Source organism: Balearica regulorum, chromosome 3 (genome assembly GCF_011004875.1).
Source record: "Balearica regulorum gibbericeps isolate bBalReg1 chromosome 3, bBalReg1.pri, whole genome shotgun sequence".
NCBI lineage: Eukaryota > Metazoa > Chordata > Aves > Gruiformes > Gruidae > Balearica > Balearica regulorum.
Genome location: NC_046186.1, coordinates 13969310 through 13992822, shown reverse-complemented (window position 1 = coordinate 13992822; position 23513 = coordinate 13969310). Strand labels below are relative to the sequence as shown.

Sequence of the window (23513 nt, the reverse complement as noted above, 5' to 3'; positions counted from 1 at the left end):
AAGAATGACCAGAATGTCATGACCCTCTTCTGGGTATTTTTGATGATTGGTTTTGTTTGGTTGGTTTGGTTTGGGGTTTGTGTGTGCATGTTTGTTTTGTTGTGTTGTGGTTTGTTTTAGGTTTGGTTTTTGTTGTGGTTTTTTGTTTGGTTGTTTGGTTTTGGTTTTTACAAATTTGTCTTTATTTTATTCTAAAAAAACCCCTCAAAACAAACTTTAAATTTATTAAAATTTCAGAACAACACCCACATTTTGGGTGGTGTCAACATTTCGTTTCAATTTCATTTTATAGTTTCTTCTTTTTTATATATTCATTAAAATTTTTACATTTTTTGACCATGCCTCTAATCATAAATATAGAAGTAGAAAAAATATTATTTCTCAGACTATAAGAACTGATGATATTTATATCCAGAAAAGAAAGATAAAGAATTTTAATTTAACTACAATAAATTTGTTTCTTCTCTGTTTTAGAAGTAACTGTCTTTCTAGTTTGTGTTCAAATACTCTGCAGCCACATTTTCTTTCTGGCACATTCCTTTTTCAGAAAAGATTGGTTTACTCCATTTCAGGATCCTAACTGATTTTTTTGTAACATTCATATTGTTTATAAAACAATGAACGATGTGTGTAGATAGATAAATAGATGATACATTTTCATGAAAAATATTGTTTCTCTCATCCAACCTTGTTTAACTTCCTATAGATGAAAGACCACTACTGAGTTCTTGTTGACAATGACTATAAAGTGTCAAATGAAGTCGCAATGTACCTGCTTACATAGCACTGAGATCAAAGCTATTTAATATCTATTAAAACTTCATCTTTTGGTATTATGAACATCTTTTTTTACCTTTTAAAAATTACTGTAATACAATTTTTCTCCTTCATGTTATTTTAAAATTATATTTTATAAATGCTGGTAACTCCTTTCAAAATTGAAAATTCATAAAAGGTTTTTTTTTTATTTGAAATCTCAGGGAAAAACTTGAAACCTGAAATAGCAGAAGAATGTGGTCTATAGATTACATCAGAAGGAAGATATATGGAAATACTGCATTTTATAGCTACTATAAATAAACATTTCATGCTGGACTGAGGTGGAGGATTGTGTGGATGTTGTATTAGAAACACAACGTATGCCAATTTCATCTGCCTTTTGCAACAACCATGAATTTCTTTGTAAATTCTCAAAATCGTCTCGCTTCAGGACATTTAGAAATTCAAGCAGTCAGCCTCATGTTTTTGGTTATGACTTATGTTAACATGCTGTAGACTACTGATAGAATAAAACAGCCTATACATTGGATTTTATCCCAGGGTTAAATTTCTTGGGCACTCACTGCGTTTGACAAGAGAACAGAGCATATATAAGAATGACTGTGCGTAAGAAGGATTTAGCATAAAATCTTTAGGTGAGAGCTTTCCCTTTTACTCAGCTTTCTCCTAGTTACAGAGAGTCCTGTTACCTATTTGAAGTTAGCTTAGCTATTTATATAGCTACTTTGCACACCTGTAGATCTGTAAATTGGTAAATGAAATTGGGATATTTATGTTAATACATCTTGCAGCAAAATAACTCAGCATAGCTTAAATAATTGGTAATAGAAATTGGAGATAACTTTTTTCTCTAAAGCAGTAAGGAGTGTATAATATGGGCTCTAAAATATGAGAAAGCTATAAACAAACAAAGGAAGATCAAAGAGGAAAAGTATAAACAGCTGTGCAGATGAAAGTGTTGTTTCAGATGGAAATCTCGTACAAGTGGAATATAGCTGCTTGGTTACAGAGTAACTAAAATGGCATTTGCTAGCTCTCCATACATATTTGAGGAGAAGATACTGAGGAGAATGCTAAATACTAAGAATATCCATGGAGAGTAACACTTACAATGGAAATGAAAAAAGGCAAATCTTGGCTGAATTTTGGAAAAGGGTATTCTAATAGCAAAGATTAATTTGCTGTAAAATGATGAGGTAATCCTGCAGTGCTACGCTTTAGGAGAGATTTTTACAGAGTAATTCAAGTACATGATACTGCCTGCCTCTCATCATGTGATAGAAATATCACTTTATTTAACAAAATTTAATAAACCAAAGAAATTTTGAGTCATGTGAGACACATGGTCAGTCATATATTGTGGAGTGCAGATAATATCTGGGTCAGATATGAATGTACTCTACCTTTGTGTGGCCACATTTCCATTTATGATTTGATATGGAAAAACTACATTTTGTCATGAAATAAAAATACTTTCATGACAGGGGAGACTAGAATGATTCTCTGGGAATCAAGGAATAGTCCATTGGCTGTATGAATTGTTGAAAGCATGCTGTGCATCTGTGAGGTATGTAGAGGACATACAATCTGGCTTCACTTGGTTCATTTAAATCCATACTTGAAAATAATTATTGGCATAATCTTACCAGACAAGTTAACCTAACAGATCATGTTTATCCTAATTTGAATGATTCTGTAGAAAATAAATTTACATTTTTTCCCTAAAAGGTACTGAACTATTTTACCAGTTTGTCTACAGAACACATGTTCAATTAACTTTATGCATGCTCATTCCTAAATTTTACACAGTAGGATTCACAAAAGGTTGTTTCAAATTATAGTATCCATTTAAAGTTGAAGGTAGTAACTTTCAATAATTATATACTATATGAAGAATAGATAAAATCTACTATGGAAATGAAGGTAACCAGGTTTCAAGTAGCTTGATTTTCTTTTCTATCAACTTACCTGTTAATTATTCCATCAGTAATGAGTGATTAATTAGACATTGCATTTGTTTTTCTGTTACAGTGCCTTACAGTGGCCACTAAAACTTTCAAATGCTCTGAATGACTATAAGTATATGCTGGAACATTATTCCAGCAATTGTAATGCATCAGCTATTTTCCATAGTGAAGACAGAAGAATATAAAAAAAATGCTGCAGATTAAACACATCCATTTCAAAGCCTGAACAGTGTGTTATTAGAAAACAAAAACTTTACTTGACTCTGAATCATGAATCTCAGACTAATATTCTAGGCAAATCCGAGCTGAGATGTCAAAACTATAGAAGTTTCATTCTTGAGTTGGAACTTAAAAGTTATGACCCACAAAAGCTGAAGACCAGGAAAACCTTTAAGATCTTCTCCTTATCATTTTTGTCTCTAGCTCTTCCTCAACAGACAACTGCTTGAACTTAGAATTAAGAACTCTTGAGTTCTTAGAAATCAGAATTTGTAACCTAGATTGGAAGTGTAAAAACTTTGGAAAAGATAGGATACCCTGCATTATCAAGACAAATTTCCTGCCACTGACAAAATTACTACATAATCCTGTTTCCTAGCAAGTTATTTATATGACAGTTTCTGCTCAACAGTATCTGTGACACTACTAAAGATGATGTCCTTGTTTTGCCAGTTATCTCTCTCATATACTTAGTAGTTTAACATGCCCAAATTAATGCACATTAACTATAATAGTTGCATTGAATTTTAATTACTGTATTCAAAACTGTGTTCCCCCCACAGCTATGATTGCCAGCCAAGAGTTAAGAGCAAAGATTCCACTTCCTCCCATGTCAAAAGCTATGATAAAAGGAAGTGGAACAACACCAGTCTACTTTTCCTGACAGAGATTGTTAAGAGACTGGGAAATGCAGCAACAGAGTCTTGCTTCAGTTTCAAGATTATAATCATGTTGGATTATTACTAGGAAGAGCTTTTAGCTATTGCTAATTGCTAGGAAGAGCTTTTTACCTCTAGACTGGTGACTCAAACACAGCCGAGGTCAGCTGCACTGAAAGTCATGACTAATCAAGTGAGCATTTTTCTGACAAAAGCCTCAGCTGATACAGCTTTTGTGGAGAAAGCTCTCTGTGGAAAATTACTTGCACTTTCCACCCCCAGACCTTGCCATCAGTGCAAAAGGCAGTGGAAGAACTGTCTGAGAACATGGACAGCTCTCCTCTTAATGGGTGATCTCTAATGTCTTTGATGTGGATTTATGAGATAAACTAATACAATGAACAATCCACAGGAAATTATACCTCTGCTGCTTATGATACACTTCCTTATGTTCTAATCTAGTACATTTTGTCAATAAAACATTCACAAGACAATTTCAGATCTCTCAGTCAAATTATTAATGCAGTCTGCACATTCCTCTGCGGTGCATGGAAAAGGTACCATACTTAAAGAAATGTTTTTCACACACTGGCATCCACGGAAAAGTCGTTCCTACGCCCCCTGCCCCAGCATGTTTGCAAAAACACTTCAACATCTTCCTTCAAGCCCTTCCCTCATTTCTACAGCAACAGTCTTGACTGTGTAAAAGCTGCTGGTGATCTGTAGTGGCTCTGCATGGCGCACAGTTACCAGATCTAACTGGGAATTCCTTTACTTTCTTCTCAGTTACACACTGTAGTGTCCATTAACTTATTCTAAGATTGTGAAGACTCTACCTGTACACATGTAGGATAAGTAGGATGACACAATGTACATGGTACAAGAATGTAAATAATAATGGTAATACCATGGCACAGTTCAGAGTCAGATTGAAGTTAATGAACATTATTTCTAGTAATTTGAGACTTCGAGTGCAATTCATCTAATCTCTGCTATTCATCTACATAAGGATGAGATGCACTTCAGACAGGTCAAGATAAATCCTTGCTGACATGCTTTTCTGTTTACTTAAAAAATTTTTACAGAGACAAGATATAGTAAGTAATTTCAAATTTCTGAAAACCGAGTATGCAAGATTTATGCTTCAGGTCTCACAAAGATGGACCTCTAGCCATATGATGAACTGTTTCGTGTGATAGGCATACACAGATATGCCATAGCATGTGCTCCAAGGCAGTGTTTTGTGGCTATATGATGGAGGAAAGTGCTTAATGCAAGGCTGCTTGTGGGAAATATGGTCGTTGACTGTTACATCCTTGTGGATACTTTGCTGCTGCTTTCCTCCTGTTCCAGGAGTTCACGTGACCAAGCTGTGGTGGTCATGTCAAGTCCTGAAGAAGGAGAGAAGCACTATTACTGCACTGTACAGCTGTTTCAGGGTAGAAGAAACCATTCACCTGGGTTGAGAAAGCAAATTTAATTCCCAACACCTAGAACTTGGCTAATCTGCAATAGTCTTTATTGATTCAGTCACTGTGAGTCCACTGCTCCCCTCCACTTTGCATCAAGACACTCAGAAATATTCACCCATGGCCATGACATCCAGCCAAGGAAAAGAGGGTGTGGACACGGAAGCCCTGCCTTATCTTGGCAATGTTAACAGCTCCTTGGGGCCATTAGCAACTGACACAAGCTAAAACAAACCATCTCAGCTGTGCCAAGGGCTCCTGGTTTGCACCTGAAGATCTGCCCCTGTACGGTACCCAGAACATCACTCATGGCATAGTTTTGTGCATGTGGCTTACGTGCAGAGCTTGGCATCTTCCCCCTTACTTGACAGTGTCTTATCTCAAAAATAAAATGAGCTTTAATCAAATTATGGGTAGGTAAAAATCTCCAGAGATTGCGTCAAAAATTGAAGAATATTCCTTTCCCCACATGAGATTTCTATAGTTATTCCCCTTTATAGGCTAAATAGCTGTTTCTAGTTTATATTGTAAAGATAATATAAACACTCTGACTAATATTTATTCTTCTCCTGAATACTCCTAAGGAAAGCAAGTGTCACTTTTTTTTACCTCTATCAAAAGGTTGTATCTCCTTGTCTTTTTTTTTTTTTCCTTGTACTGTTAACATGCATCTAATTTGTGATTTTGTTTCCAAGTGTTTCATGCAGTTTCTCTTTATAATAAAAAGGAACCTCTTCAAGTTTCCAAAACTGATCATAACATTGCTAACCCTATCATGAACCCTCTTGGGCAAAAAACAGTCAAGCCATTTTTCATCCTCAAAACACCATCATGTCCAAATTGTTAAAAACTATGATAAAAATAGTAACATTGATATTTTCTTTCCAGTACTTGCGTTCTAGTATTTGAATTTTTAGGATTCCTTTTCACTAAGTCTTATCTATAGCCAAAAGAGACAGAACTTTTGTTTGTTTGTTTGTTTCATAAATAATGAAAAATGAAGTTCCCTAATACTCATTTTGCTTTGTGACCAGGAACAATAAGTAAACCACACATTAGTTCAAGGCTGAGGGAAGAATCCTAAGGATACAGAGTACTGTTGTCACTTTACTATTTGTAGTTTGTATTTTTTTACCATAAACAGTATATCTCTGATCTCTCAGTTTTATAGCTCCATCTATAACCTCAGAATAATATTTTCCAGACACAGAGAACAGCCGTATACAATATGGTTATCATCAATTTTATTTTAGATTGAGGAAAACCAAAACAAAATAAATATGTATTTTATAAAATGTTACAAATAATATCTCTCCTGTCTATGATGAAAGAAATTAAAGGTGCAGAACACAGAAGAGAAAGACATAACAGTGACAAAGACAATTCTTCACACTTACTGTAATCCAACATATTTGTTCCTATATTATTTTTTCATACTCCTGTGAAGACTTTAACATTCTTTTCATGTATTATCTCACATATCACACCATTTTTGTAAAGTAAGATAACACAGCTAATTTCAATTTTTGAATTAAATCCAGAATTGAGAAGGAAATCCCAGCCCTTTAGAACCAATGCATTTTAAGCATAGCTGTCCCTATCATAGGGACTGATATGCAAGTAAAGAAAATTAACTTGAAAAATTGGGTGCTATATATAGGATTCATTCTTATGCCTGCCTTTCTGTTGGCAAGTTGTGGTCATAACAGGCTTAAGAACTCCAGCAGGACATATTTTTTTCCTTCCTAAGCCTTTGGAGCACTATCTATTTGTAGGTATCATATATTACCTCTGTGTGGGGCCTGCAGATGAAATCTATTCCAGGAGTAGTCCTTGTTGGTAGAATTCCAGAAAGCCATCTGTTCCCAATGGGGCATCTTGTCTGCCTTCCCTAGCAATTAGAAAGCAGCAGATGAAGATGCAAGGCATAAAAAGGGAGAAAGACATGAAAGAATAGAAAATTATATAAGAAAATCTTGTTTGTCTGAAGAAATGCAATCGTAAACTGTTAAAAACACAGAGGCTGTAGCTACCTGAACAAAAGGATTTGCAAACTCTCTATAATAAAACATAGTTGCTGTAACACAAATTCCTCACCAGTTATCACTGTTTGGTTTGGTTGCTCACTGCCATGAGTTTCTGATGAATAAAAAAAAAAAAAAAATAGACACGCTTATTGTACTTTATGGAGAAAACAATGTCTGTCACACAAGTGTTTCTTCATGAAAGAAAGACATTTGGATTTATCACCAGAAAAATATATTCCATTTTGGACTGTTAGTCCTTTTGACTCCCTGATTCTGATACAATTATACTTTATCTGAAAAATGAAGGAATTAATTAGAATACTAACATGCATATGATTCCAGTTAGTAGCCTGTGATAGATCACTGTGGATTACAGTCTTAAAATATATTTTACGATACAAAAATACCATTTTTGTGAATATATAAGAACACAAATGAAGAAACTGTTGAACTACTTTTCCCTCTAAAAGATATGCATGTGATCTAATCCCGATCACTTGGGCTCCCTCTACATTTAGTAGACAGAAATCAACATCTCCAGAAATTTTCAACCCTATTCTGTTTGATGTTTTTCTTAGCAGGAACAAATGCTTTCTAGAAGTGTCTACAACTCAAGGAGTCGAGATAACTAACTGAGACTATACAACTTGTATTTATCATCAAGTTAATCATCAGATAAGTTTAATATTACCCCAACTGATTTAAAAATGAATTTTAACATTTAAATTTATTGATTCTTTTGCTCTTTCAGATTTTTTCTTTTAAATGTAAAGGAAAGTCTTAAAGAAAAATACCTGGCATTTTAACTTTACACATAATCTTATCTCAGGTCTGTGATATCGAAGGGAATAATTCTGAGAAAAAATGACATTGAGTCACCTCTGTGTAGAGTTTATTCATTCCTGATTGTTTTACCCAGGGAACATGACGGTATCAGTGTTTTTAATATGACGTTTTTTCTGGTATTCTTAAATAGCAAAGTTAGACAGACCCGTAGAGAAGATGAGACCCCTTTATTTATCCTTGTGAATACACTTGCCATAACTAGTCATAACAATTACCATCACAATTATTCAGTTAAAACTAGTAATTTTGAAAATAGACATACAAAGGACATGATGACTTAAATCTATATCAATTCTGCTAAACTGGTGGAAGCATATGCTGCATCTGCATTGAAGAGATGAATTAATTGTTATCAATACTATAGTGACTAGTGTAAAGTGATGTGTTTTTTTTTTCTTCTGAGGTCAAAAAATCTTGATTTATTTATCAGAGAAATAAGTTGGAATTGTACCCCACACCAGGAAATGAATACATAAATGCACCTTTATCTGTATATATGTTTGAGAGAGAGAAATTGAAATGACAGCAAAAGCTCTCACCATAGGACTGCACAGAATCTACATAGAATAGTGGCAATCTTTCAGTCCTTGGAAACATGGTAAGCAATTGTACGATTTAAATCTTTAGCAGCATGCAGAGGTTGCATACATAGATGATAGATCTTTACTTGGTAAATGTTTGTCTTAATGCTTTGTTAATGATATGAGTTTCAGCATAAAGCTTTCCAAATTCTTAACTTCCCAAAGTGATGATGATGATGATTGTAATGTTCTATCAAGAGATTTAAACTGAATATCACATGGTTCATCAGCTGACAGGTTGTCATTCTGCCCATCTCACTCCATTTCCATAACACCAAGGCTGTTCCAGTGCCTTCCTTCTCCAAATGCCTTTCACGTCCTCCCCCTTGGAGCCAGCATGCTTCTCCCCTCAAGAGTCCAAACTGCTCTGAATTTCCAAAGATAAATTTATTTCTGTTGGCCTATCTGTACTGTGTGTTTGGGACACAGGAGGACAGTCTTGGAGATGGGCAACAGGCATCATCCCATTAACAAAGCAATGACAAAAATTTTCATGATGAGCAAAAGCATGCTAGAACATCAGAATATTGACTGGAAGAGAAAAGAAAGTGTTGATACATCTAGGAACTGCAGTCTGAGAGTCAATAGACAGTTTAAAGTCTTAGTAAGGAGAGTGAAATCTTAAAGAAATGGAAATATTCCCCTACTAAAGCAGGGGGTCTGGGCAATAAGATGGCGATGTTGGGATGGTAAAATAATTAATACAAGGATTTCAAAAACATTTTGAAATATCATCATTAATTAAATTACTCAAAGATACTGAAAAGTGCAATTTCTTCAGGTAGGACAGAAATAAAGTTAAAAGCAGTGGATTGGCATTCTATCTATCTCAATGAAGCAGTATAGCTAAAAAAGGACTCAGAGGCATTCAATTTGGATCAAAATTGCTTTAAAGGTTCTCTAAAACAGGTTCTCTAGAGGTAGTAGTAAGAACCTGCTATAGATTCCAGGATCAGAATTGGACACGAATACAGAAATGTCTTGAAATTGTTACTGTGATTGATGCTACTGGCAATTGTGTCATTGTGGGAAAACTTCCCAGTTATAAATTGAGTAACAAATGAGTAATTTCTCAACAAATCAACTAACTCAAAAACTTGAGCAACCAATCTTGGTAGAACTCAGTTATTCATGGATGTATTAGTAGATTGTTTTACATCTTACTGGTTTCATGACTTTATAGTGAATAAATCTATTTTTTAATCTCCTTTGGTAAACCAAGGAAGTTACAGAAGACCTGGCCATAGCAAATAATTTGAAATAAGTGTCATTAATATTATTCCAATTAAATTACACTGAGGAATAAATAGAAAATAGATTAAGGGTCCGATCTGAGAGGACAAATACAAGAAATTAAGAGACCTAACTAATGAAGTCAATGGATGTGCAGAAGTTAGAAACTTAAATGTGAGACTGACTGAAATGTCTTTCAATCTGATTTGTCTAAATTATCAGGAAATTTTGTATAAGAGAAGGAATTTTAAATAAGATTAAAAACCAATAGAAATGCTCCATTATAACTGAATGAATAATCACATAAGAAGTATTTAAGAATAATAAGACTCTATAAGGAGTGGAAAAGTCATGAAAGCTACATCTTGGAGAACATGAAATTTAAGAATAAAGTCCAAAGCTCTTGCCAGAAGCCTAATTCAGCTTGTCATTGCAAAGGAAGTTAAAACAAATAATACAAAGCTTCTCAGCCATATGAATAGAAAAAAGAAGTAAACTTTCTATGAAGTGGGGAAAGAAACAAGGTTCAAATGAAAATAAATAATTTTTTTCCTCAGTTTTTAGACCAAGATGATTGATTGATTTAAAGGTATGGAAATGCAGATGATCAGACTACATGCTTGTCTTACTTGTAGCAGGGTGGATACTCCTAGTACAGTTAAGGAAGGTATAATACCCTTGCATAAGGCACTGGTATGATTTCATCCAGAAAACACTAATCTCTCATGTTTCATAGGAAGCAAGAGTAGAAGATGATGACAGGGGAGACAGAAAATCTGTTTTAAAGAAGACAGTAAAAACCTGGAATTTATTTTCAAAAATAAGGGAAGACTGAGATCATCAAAGAGACATTGGGAATTCCAAGTCTTCTATCTTTATTTAGAACTAACAATAGCTATTTTCCTTCTCTCTTCAACCCAAGATTCTTCCATACATGTCTATGCAAAGGAAGATTAAAAAAGATGAGAGAGGGCTGACGTGTTTGTGCCCAGGACATGCCATCATTTAGTGGTTGATGCATGCACCTGGAGCATAGGATCTGTCCAGACTGCAGCATGCCCCATAGTCAGCTTGTCTGCACCCTGGGCGAGGAATTTGTGAACTAGTCTGTGTGAAAGGCACCATCAAATTGGATTGGGACAGGTCTGTAGATGTGGTATAGGTATACCCAAGTGGGAGATGCCCTTCTGGCCATGCAAATGTGACTAAAGTGAAGCACCCAAGGAACTTTCCAGGTAAATCAGAATAATTCTTTAGCACGAGGTGGAAAGTTAAAAACTAAATTGCTGTTTGAGATCTATGTTTTAAACATAGGATTGAAATTCCTAAAAGATTTTGACATGGACCATCAATGAAGACACTCAAAGAAATTTAAGCTGTCATGGGATCAAAGGAAAGGTCTTCTTACAAAAGTACTAACTGGTTAATAATTACGATACAAAAGGTAGAAATAAATGGAAGGAGATTATCAGCTGAGTCTCCCAGGATCTCTGCTAGGATATGTGCTGTTCAACATATTCATAAATGATCTGAAAATTATGTGAATAATGAAGTGATAAAGTTTCCTTATGAAAAAAAAAATTATTCAGCATACTCAAAACTAAACCTGACTCTGAAGAATTGCAGAAGGATCTCATAATGCTGACTGACTGAACAATAAAAAAGTATATGAAATTAATTGTTGATAAAGACAAAGTAAGGCACACAGCCCTTCTCCCATGACAGTCATATATACAGAATATTGGAATCTAAGGTAGCTATTGCTATGCAGGAAGGAGATCTTAATAACAGTGTATTTAGATGGTTCCCTGAAAAATGCTTAGTAGTTTGTGACACTGAAAAAATGTTAGGATTATTAATAAAGGACTAAGAACAAGACTGAAACTGGATAAATATCCATTCACAGTGATCTGTTGTGAGTCCAATGTATAGTTACAGTGATCCCATCTGTAAGATGATGTTGTGGTTTAACCTGGCAGGCAGCTAAAACAACCATACAGCCATTTGCTCAGTGCCCCCCCCCCCAATGGAATGGGGGAGAGAATCAAAAAAAAAAGTAAAACTCATGGGTTGCAATAAGAAAAGTTTAAAACGACAGAAACGGAAGATAATAACAACAACAACAATAATAGTAATACAAGAATATACAAAACAAGCGATGCACAGCACAATTGCTCACCACCTGCTGACCGATGCCCAGCTAGTTCCCAAGCCACAGCCCTCCCCAGCCAACTTCCCCCAGCTTGTATACTGAGCATGACATCATACAGTAGGGAATATCCCTTTGGCCAGTTTGGTCCTGGCTGTGCCCCCTCCCAGCTTCTTGTGCACCTCCTCCGGAAGGCGCATGCCTCCTCACTGGCAGGGCCTGGGAAGCTGAAAAATCCCTTACTTAATTGTAAACACTGCTTAGCAACAACTAAAACATCAGTGTGCTATGAGTATTATTTTGATACTAAATCCAAAACACAGCACTATACTAGCTACTGGGAAGAAAACTAACTCTATCCCAGCCAAAACCAGGACAGATGACAAAGTGGTTTTAACTTACTTTGGCACCTATATAAAGGAAAACTAGAACCAATCAGCTTTGAAAAGAAATGCTTGAAAATGGGATCTACACCATTGTGTCTCTGTCTATAGATTGGGGTCTAACTATTTGATTAGGATCTATCAAATTGGAAAAGATAGGGAAAAGGTTTCTGGCAAATGAGTGTCCACTGTTATTTTTAAGAAGAGAACTAGGGGTGACCAGGACCTTTAAAACAAACAAAAGAAGTACTTTTCCTTACCGTGGATAATTACTTTGTGGAATTCATTGCCACAGGATGTTGTGGAAGCTAAAATTATCACTGGATTCACAAAGGACTCAACAGATACATAGCAGAGGGGCTATTAATCACAGTGGTCTGTATGCTGCTTCCAATTCAAACTTAAAATGCTGGTTGCCAGAAACCGAGAAATATTTGAGAAGCAGGATCAGTCTATACTTGTCCCTTACAGTGTCTCTCTACACACCCTCTCACTGTGCATTTTTTGTTCATCTTGTCAAAAAGAAGTATTTTCTATATCTTTTTCTTTGGACCAGTGTGAATATTTCCAGGTTTTTTTACTTTGGTAGGTTAAGCAGTGTGAAGAAAGAAGAGGTACAAAGCCAAGGGTTACCCGATCATACAAGAAGTGAGCAGGACTCGTCACAAAGTATGTTTAGGCAAGATAACAGGAGAAAACTGAAGAGTGAGCAGAGGAATGAGATTCTAGGGTGCCTTCCAAAGTGGAATAGTGGGAGATAATTTCTAAACTTGGTTCATAATGAAAGAATAAAGTATTTATGAATAGTCTATAAGCAACATGTTTGCCTGTGATGGTGGATATTCACTGCAAGGTTTCTTCTAGTCCTGTGTCCTAAACAGAAACCTGAAACTTTTAAGGCAGCCCATCACTAATTGAAATATAGGGCTGTACGCACGAAGCTGAGTTCAGTCGCTCTAAGTTTCACCTTTGAAGTTGCATTAACATTTAATGGTTAAAAGAAAGCTAATAAAACTGGAGGGAAGCTGAGATGGCTAAGTCATAACTATTTTTATGATGCATTATTACCACAAAACAGAGGAAGGGTATTTATGGTGCATAAAGGTTTCTCTCATCCTTTGCATGTATTTCATTGTCACATTTATTCTTAAATTTGTTATGGGTAAATATGTGTAGCAAGCTCCTACCTCATAAGCCTAAAGACTAAAGCTTTTAAGCCTGAAGCATGTATGAAGTCAGCATCACTCCATTTGCTTAATTCATAGCTTATAAGAATACCAAGTTAAGTTATCCTAAGTGATCAGAAAAATAAAAAGCAAGGAAACAGCCTGGTAACCCTTTTACAGTCTCTGCGGTGATGGTTGGGGAGTTCAGGCACTATGTCGGTGTTGCAGGAGAAGCCTGGCACACATTCAGCTGAGTTTACAATGTGTCAGGACGTTCAACTGTGTGAGAAAAGAGCAGGTGTGATTCAATATTATCGTATATTTTGTCCTGGTGTGTTTTTTGTATACACGTATACACATGCCCTGGAGGAGGCAAAGGAACTGTGAAGTAAATACAACATCTGAGCCTTTGCACTTCAGCCCGAGGACCACATGCTCTGTAAGTCACTCTGCACAGCACTGATGGGCTGGACATTGTGCCCAGGATAGGTGAATGATGTCAAAACTATCATTCGTTCCATTTTTAAAGAATGGAATAGGCTACCATCACTGCTTTGTGTGTGTATGTGACAGACATAACATCTTGCCTTAGATCCCTTTAAAAAAGTTATTGATTAGCGTTTTTTTGACATTTTAAACTGCTGCCAGTTAAACACAGTGAATTATTCTGGTTATGGTCTAACTATTGGGTTTTTTAAGAAGCCTTTGGCGACAAATTCTGTTTAAAAAATAAGCCAAAATTTGTCTATTCATCTGGAATATCTGACATTATTACAGAGTTCTGGGTCTATGTCTAGAGTAATAGTAATTGCAAGGAAATAATGCATTGGTATAAAACACAAGTATAAGCCTACCTTATTTATCTAAAATGACTTCAGAAGCCCTCAGAATATTGCATACAAGAGTTTCACAATGATTTCTCAAATTAAATTATTAATTAATACACATTCTGTCTTGGGAAACTCCTGTTTTTACATTCCTGTGGTAACTTTAGCAGTGACTTAAATGGAACCGTAAGAACAAGAAAAAAATAACCCACCTTTTTTTTTTCTAGCTGCCAAAAAAACAGATCTCGTAATAATGAATAATGCTGTTTCCTAATTTCATCTCTTCTACCATCTGCTTTCTTCCTTTCTTCCTCTTCTCCTGTTTCTTTGCCTCTCAGTTTCCTTCCTCTGTTTCCCTCAAAACAACCTATTTCCTGCTCCTCTTTTGCATGTACACGTTTCCCTGTTACATGGCTCCCAACACTGAGACCCCCCCATCCTCTAGAAATGTCCTGCCTGTCTGCCTCATCATTGGTACCCAGTGACTTTGGGCATTTCCTTCAACAGCGGTGCAGGAGGTTTCAGTGTAGCTGCTGTGCCCATTTCATCAGGGTGACTTCAGTTTCTGCCCTGTTCTCTTTTGTAGAGTTATACCTCCTCAGTGCCAAACTCCTCCTGGGAAACACGGCTTACTTCTTCCTCTCTAAGATATTAAATGCACTGTACTACTTCCTTCAGTTTACATTATGATATACAATATTTATATTGCTATTAGCCCAGCTTAAAGTGTCCCACTTCTGTGTAGTTGCTGCAAGCAATGAAATCCAGGAGTCATTTCACAATGGAGAGGCACAGCATTATTAAAAACTTATACCCATATCACTGATCCATGCAAGATAATATTTTTCTGTGGTTGCTCCTTCATTGTTGCCATAGGCAAAACCATCCAATTATTTCTTCCCAAAAAACATATTCTACAGCTTACTCAAAGCTATATTGCCCAGGTTGACATGATACTACCAAACACAGGAAACAACTATTCCTCCAGCTCACTGCTGTCTGCCTGAACAGGTTAACTTCTTGTATCTTACTTTCCTGTGGATTGGGCCTTCTTTTCTGACAACCCTGAAAACAAGAGGTCTTTTTCTCTCCTTTTGGCCCTCTGAAGTGAAAGTCAACCTTAGAAAAGATAGCGATTTGTATATTTTTTTAATATTTCCATCAAATCTTCATTGTGAGTAACAACTCAATCTTGAGGTAAATGGAAATTGTTAAAGACTGAAAATCCATTTTTCCAGTTAAAACAATCAAGGTTTTTCAAATTTATTTAAAATTATAGTATAAAACCACATCATGGCAGATTTTTCACAAGCATGTCAAAATCATTGCTTTTTCATTGAAGTAAATTATGGCTAATATTCTATGCATAACTGTGTGCTTTTCATTGTTTTCATTTTTTTTTAATCACAGCCATTTCTTTGCACACTGTTCATCTGTTTCACTTTATTTTCAGAACACCTTGAATGCAGCTACCCAAATAATCCCTCTCTCAGGTAAGCTTCTTATCTTAATGCCAAAAGACTGATAGAAAAAATGAGAAACAAGAAACTAATACAACAACAAAGTGATAGAGACCTCTCAAGCAGCCTGCAGTCTAACCCTGGATCATGTAATCCTTTTACTTTGGTCCCCAAATACATCTGGTCACAACTGCCTCCAGCAGCTCAAGTTTCCACGAACTTTTCACAGGGAATATGGCTGGCTTCAGAGGGCCAGCCCTGCACTTATTCTCCAATGCTCCTGCGACGCATGAACTTGTTTCTGTCACTGTTACTACCTTCCAGTTCTTCTCTGAAAGTATTAGATGTCACCTAAAATGAGGGCTAGCAGTATCAGAGGATTTGTCAACTAATTTCAGATTTTGAACTGTCCTGACTCATAGGTGGATTCATACAGTCTGGTTACAGTCTAGCTACAGTCTAACAGGGAAAAATTCAGTCCAAAGGCCTGATGGATTGAGATGCCTATTTCTTGCTATTGACTAAGAAAGGAGCATAAATCTACTCAGGTTAGGTAAGAGAAGTCCAAGTCTTGGATCACAAGCGATATTTTGGGAATCTATGCAATGCATCTAATGCTCAGTACATATACTTTGGAGCCTTGTGGAGAAGACCTCTCTTGTTTACTTCTTTTCACTATGCTTTATTTCTAATGGTTTCTGGTGGACAGTGTTGACAGATCAAATGTGATTCTTGTCGGTTATTCTCTCCTTTCTCTAGTGGATGACTAAGCACCATACACCAGCACCAATTACAGGCTCCTTTAGTCTTCCACCATGATTAAATGTGAAGTTTGAGCTAAAAATCTACTAGGCAGGCACACTGACTGGATCTTGCCAAAAATTACTGCTCTGCTAATTGACAGAAGAAATTTTTCATTATTACATTTTACTCTTTTAAGTAAAATCAGGCTGATATTATCCTTGTTTCATAGACATTAAGTTATTTTGGCTTAAATTGAATTAATATCTACTACACAGTTATGTGGTTGGGCAGAACTATGAGTGAGAGCCCTCCCTCCCTGATTTTTAGTTTTACGACAATTACATTAAAAGTAACTGTTTATGTGTTGGGGGGAAGGGGGAGGATTTCAAAGATCTATGAGGGTCCTTTGATGGCTCTGAGGTTCTTATTTCCACATTTGACCTACAACTGGAAGAGGTAGACATATCTGTATTAAAAATTCTACATTCTTAGGCTTTTAGAATTCTTAGAATCAGAAAAACACCAAAGTCATGGTCGTGCATTGAGAACCAGAGAAGATTATCACAGCCATCTTCTCTGAGCTTCTGCATAAGATGAACCAAAGATCTCCATTCAATCATTTCTGCATCAAGCCCATGTCTTCTGTTTGAGGAGCAGCATAGCTTCCACAGAAGTATTACAATATTGCTCAGCCATTGTGGGATACAATGAAATTGTAAGTATTGACAATGCTGAATCCAGTATTCATCAATTATACCATAGCGTTTGTGGGAGTGATGGGGTTGGCAAATCAGATGCAGTATCTCTGGAGCTCCAGAACATTAACCTCCTAATAAACCATCTGCTCTCTGTATGACAAACTGCGATGCAGCATATTGTCGGTATTTACGAAAGAAAAATAATAATAATAATAATAGATCTGTTTCTATAGTGCTTCCAGCGGATAGCAGCTGATCATGCTTACTGAATCCAGAGAAGGAATGCCAAAAGGAAAACAAATGAATCTAACCAGCTGTGGAGCTATTTTTGAAAAGCTGAGGAATTCAGCTGGTTGCTTTCTATTGCCTTTAAAGGTGGTATAACGATATCTCAAAGTTATCCATACAGCCTTCATATGAAAAGGAATTTTGATTTGCTTTTTAAACGTTTGAGAGAACTGCAGGACCCCAGTGGCTCACAGAATACTTGTGCATGTGAACGATGCACATACATAAACACTGCTTCACGTCTAGTGTCTGAAATTCAAGGCCCCTCTGTCCGTCATTTCTTGCGCTGAAGGAAATATAGCGTCAGAGCGCCTGCCCAAATGTCACAGCTCCAAGGCCCACTGATGCCTGCACGCGTACCCTGCGATCAAGGCTGCTTTGTGCCTCAGCTCTTATATGGATGTGAACGCAGCATCACAAGTCCAAGGCCACTTTCTGCCAAAACTCTTACGCTGCAGTTCAAAAGCAGTTACAAGGCCCTTGCTTCTGCCAGGGTGATTTAAATGAGGATGATTGAAATTTAGGATGGGTGCGATTTTGAGTGTTTTGCTGAAACATGCTGTAAAACCAGTCTGCAGAAAAAGGAGAAATACCATAAAAAATGTTTTGCTGTGTAAGCGAGACTTGGCAGGTCTTCCTCAGCTCCCCCAGAAGCCTTTTTTTCCCCCCTTTTTTCTCTGGCAATGAGCCTTGAAAAGACCTCAAAGACATTTATATGCTGACCAAAGAAACTCTTTCTATAAACAAGCAAGGAAGGGTTTATATTAAATGTATGTTGTTTATCATTGCCATTGTTGCAGTATATTAAGATAACAGGCGAGACTGAGCATTGACAGCTCCTAAAGCCACTGAATAAACCTAAGCCTGCACGTAGCTTGCTGCCTGGGGCTCCTTAAAGCTACTGCCTTGGTTTTCCTCCTGCCTATGCTTGTTGATTTCTATCAAAATGAGTTAGAAAGCAACTCATCATGCCTATATAATTCCATGCACACTTCCTCTCACCTCCAAACGGGAAGGTCAGTTTCTGGACAAACTTTGTTTCTACAGCTTTGAAAGAGTCTGTTGTGTTTCATTTTGTTTTGAGTGGTGTAATTATCAGTAATTATTGGGAAATGAGCAGGAGTCAGAGGCAATTCCAAAGCCACCCAGAATAAACTGTGCATTGTTGCAGGGTTGTAGCGTGGCTGTTTTACAGAATTAACATTCTGAAATAGTTGGAAGTGACAGTTTCCTTTTCAGGGAGGGAAGGGGGCAAAGAGCTACCCTGCTGCTTTAAGGTTAATCTTTACTTTCAGGAAGAAGTTTGAGCTGGAGAACACAGGGCCATGGAATAGATCTCTGTGTAGCCCATTTTTCCTTTTAAGTGAATCTTCTTGGGTAGGTACTGTGTCCAGAGAAAGACTTCAAATGTCAGAACAGGTGAAAAACTTCTTATGTATAAGGCAATCAATGAGATTTCCATTAGAGAACACAGAATTACAAGGAAAATTACAAATAATTATATTATTTGGTTTTAAATGACAGACTGTCAAAAACGAGGTTCTTTTAGAATAACTGAGTTAGTCACATTTTTAAATAGTCCTAATGTCCTTTTTTCCCCAAGTAAATTAATAAATAAATGTCATGTTGCATGAGTTCAATCAACTGTGAGATAATGAGGACTGTAAAGAAGAGAACTTGGTGGGTCACTGATTGCTAATGGACTACAGATTCTTGTAGGTCATGGGTTCATTGCCGTTCAAAACATAAAAAAGTTTTATCCTTTTTTTTTTTTTTTTTTTTTTAATTCCAAAACTGCTTAATTGCAGAACAAAAGTGGCACCATGATCTGAATGCAGACAGTAGTGTCCACATCCAGACTGTGATGGATAAAGGCTGTGGGGCCTCAAAGCTTCTCAGAAGCTTTGGCAAAACTGAATTCTTCTGCCAGGACCCACCCCAGGTCACCAGTGTCCCCCTGATGGCAGTGGCTGAACAGCTCTATGCACAAAGTGACTCCTGGAAGGGGATGTCTGTGGAAGGTTGCACTGGTATTTTCCTTCAATACTATTTTTCCACTGTTTCCTCCAGAGTGCCTCCGGGTACTGAGACATGACTGAAAAATTTAATTCCATGATAGCAGATGCAAATGAGGCAGGACAGATATTTGGATCCAGTATCAGAGTGGGACCATGGAGAAGATAGCTACATTACTGTTACTGGAGTGACAGAATGAACTCCTGATTTCCAAATGCAAGGCTTGTACCTCCCATCTACCCATAAAAAAGCACTCAGATGACAGAGAACAGAAGGATGCAAAGATGCAAAATACAGTAATATATACCCAGATGTGCGTAAGACTCCATGAATGCCACAGGCTACAGGAAGCAGCTAGAGAGCAGCACAGCATTGGCTTGTGGACCAGATGCCCAGGCTGGGATGAAGAGAGAGCAAAAGGGCAGAGGTGAGGAACGAATGATGCGGAAGAAGCTGTTCTGCACTAATCTATAGCAATATCAACTGTACAAACTGCTCACAACTGCCTAAAGCAGGCTCTTACAGCAATGCTCCTGGGGTTTGGTGCATAAGTAAAGATACAGAAAGGTTTAAGTTCCCACTGAGTCTGGAGCTGATTTTGCTGTTCTCACACTGTTAGCTGTGCATAAAACCAGCTGCCCGGCCTACACTAATCCCAATTGTAGTCAAGTCTGTTTCCTGATATAAACGCATGTATCTGAATTAAAATCTATTTCCCTTAAGAAGATCATGCATTTAAATTCAAAGCCTACTTGGTCATACTCATGGCTGCTGCAGTCTTCTGTGGATAAACTGAAGATCCATAATTGAAAAGGAGGCCATTAGAAGCGCAGAGAGGAAACGAAGGGCGTGAATTTGGTGATTGTGAAGGTGAATGATTAATAGCATGTATTAGTGCCAGACATAACACAGACAGATGCTGCCCCAACCATGCAGGTCTGCTAGTATTTAAAAATTATATCTTCCACCCTTTCTACTCCAATCTTGAGCCATTCTAGCTCTGGAAACAGTCACCGGTGCTAAATTGTTAGTGGTTTTGTAATGAGAACAAGAAGAGAGAAGAATACCTTAATGAAAGTTTGTCCTTGGGATTACAGAGGCAAAAGCCTGTAGAAATAGGACTCCATTTCCATTTGTAGCAGTCATTTTTCTCTTTTAAATAGATGCTAGAAAGAAGTGTGTTACAGTATGTCCTACTGACCCTGTAAATAGCCAGAAAGTAAAAGAACATGTATAAATACCATTTTGCTTGTCATATGTGCCAGCTTCCTTTTACCAACACAATTTTGCAATTGAAACTTTAAAATGTATTTATGACTTTAAGTACAGAAAGGCCTCCTTGAGTTTTTTTTCTACTTCACTGTAAAATACATTTTTCACTTCTCAGTTGCTCTGCCCTGCTTCCTCTGTTCAAAATACAGTAACAGTTACTGAAAGCAGCCAAATCTTGCAGTAAAGCTTAAAATTTGCTTCCATAATGTCTTCTGCCCTGCTAAGCAACTGGCTGTGATGCACTCATTTCATGTTTTACTGGGAATATTCTGTAGAAGGATACTTGGTTTTGGCCAAAGATATCATTCCACTTTAGCAATGTTGATTTATTTGGCAACTTTTTCATACAATGAGCTCATACAGCAGGAGTTACCTGGCGTGAGCATATGTAAGTTAATTGCATCAATATACTGACAGCATTGGTCATACAGTTTCTCTTAAATGACTGTTCAGCTCAAGAGAAGTACGGCTATTGCTTTCAGCTGAAAATACATCAAGATGGTATTTTGGAAAGAAACTCTTGACATTCAGCTTTACTGTTTGTAACATTAGTGTCAGTGTTCTACTCAGAAGTCCCCCTATAAATCTGAGCTGTGAGACCTTGAACAACTTGTGAATTGGATAAAAGGCAATGTAGAACAAATTAATAATAGTGCAGTCATACCTACTTTTTAAGCAGCATTTTAAATGCAGATATCCTTCCAAATACACAAGTAAGGGGGATGGAGGAACCCCCAGAACTTTGTGCGAAGAGACCTTTTTGTGCTCTGTTCCAGAACTGGTTACTCATTTCCTGCTTGACTTTGGGAGGTCACATATACACTTTGTTTCCTCATTTAAAAAAAAAAAAAAAAAAAAAAAGAAGAATACCCAAAGAAGATAACATTTTCAAAGTGTCTGTTAAGATGTCTGGACATTTAATAGACTTGTAGTTGCAACTAGATGATCATACATTTTTTTTTTTAAACTAGTATTTGTCTTCCAGAAAGACTTTGAGATGAGAAAAACTAGATGATCATGAACCAAATTGAAAGATTTCTGACTGTGGTATATTAAAGTGTGAATAATGTGTTTTCTCTCTGAGTTTATCTGAGCTACAATTAGAAACATGTGACTATGTTACCCTTCTCGGTGGCCAAGTCTACTTTCATCTATAGTATTACAGGTGTACATACCTAGAACCAGTGACTGAATTTGGCTGTGATATTTACTAAACCATTTCCTAAACCTCCACAAGCAATGAGAAACACAAAAAGGAAAGTTTTATTAGTTACAATACCTTTCCTGAAGCTATTGTCTTCCTCAGTGGTATTATGTGAACAAATTTTTAAATATCTGGCTAGACAGATAGGCAGGTATTAGACTTTAAGTACAAAAGCTTACCATTCATGGGCCAGAACAATTTTCTCCTGTGTGAATAAGAAAGTAGCGCTTACCCCTTTTGGCAGCAAGATCAGAGGAATGGTGGTCTTCTGTCAAAAGCCTTTCCCTCAAGGCATACTCCTAGGATTGTGATGTGGCAATAATTTTCTAATTGCTACTAACTGCTCCTTAAGGGCTGGGTTGTAATGGGAGCCTTTGTTTTTTCTTTAACATGAATCAGCTGAATCAGAACTGTTATTCCTGGTGGGGAGTTTAAGACCAGGATTTCAGGTTTAAAGACTTTTTTTCCTGGAAACCCTTGGTCTGGAATGCTCATGTGTTTAAAATGAAAGGAGGCTGCTAAAAGCGTTTTCAACATCTTAACATTCCTGTTACAAACTACATTTACAATAAATTCTCAGAAATTCATTATGCTTACAATAAATTTTTAGCTTGAAGCAATTTATTCCATAATTATCTGTATCAGGGTTTTCTCTGCTGTCCTCCAAAACATGTTACTGGGTATCGCCCAGGGAAATGGCATTCAAGACTGCAGATCTGTATCCAGACCCTGTATGCCATTCACAGTATAGGCGACAAGTTGGTTAGGAGTGGCAGCTGGATGTCTGGTCCAACCACCCTCCCTCTCTCTCACGGCAGAATTAGTTACCATGTTGGGTCAGGTTAGCCTGTCTGAGTCTTGGAAACCTCTAAAGACAGAGAAACTACCTCTCTGGGTAGCCTGTTCCCTTGGTGCCATACTCTCAAAGTGAAGACGTTTTCCCTAGGTACAGACTGACCTTCCCAAACTGCAGTGTGTGGCTCTTGTGCCTTGTTTTACCATCTGCTACCACCAAGAAAAGCTTGGCTCCATCACGTTTGCAGCTCCAGATTGTAGGCTTGGGTTAGATTGCCTTGGCTTCCACTTTTGCCAGACTTCAGGACTCAAGCTTCTACAAGTTTTGCTCACAGGCCCTCAGTCATATTGGTAGCTGTCTGCCGGACCATGTCATTTCTGAACAACCTTTTTGAACTAGGTGTCCCAAAACCCAACAAAGCATTGTAAGTACAGTCCCACCACTGCCAGGCAGAGGGAGACACTAACTGACTAGCTGCATTCCTCCAGTTGTAGCCAAGTAAGCAGTTTGCCTTATGATGAGAGCACATTGTAGGCTGTGTTCAGCGTGCCCCTTGCCATAACCGCCGGGTCATTTTCAGCAGGGCCAATATTCCTGGTCTGTACTGATGTGCATGGTTATCCTGCCCCAGGCACAAAACTCCACTTCTCCCTGTTGTTTGTCATGATTTATTCCTATGATCTGAACAAGGTTTATTTCCTTAATGTCCTTCAGTCTTCTGCACAAACA

General features: G+C 37.2%; 1 long non-coding RNA gene across 1 annotated transcript; it reads right to left on the bottom strand.

The window, feature by feature from the left end:
• Positions 1-4146: 4146 nt before the first annotated feature.
• LOC142601245 (uncharacterized) lies at positions 4147-22299 on the bottom strand. Its single transcript, XR_012834846.1, has 3 exons — positions 22221-22299; positions 6884-6985; positions 4147-5016 (listed from the first exon to the last, which is right to left on the bottom strand). It is a non-coding gene; the product is annotated as an uncharacterized LOC142601245 (long non-coding RNA).
• Between the last annotated feature and the right edge of the window lie 1214 nt (positions 22300-23513).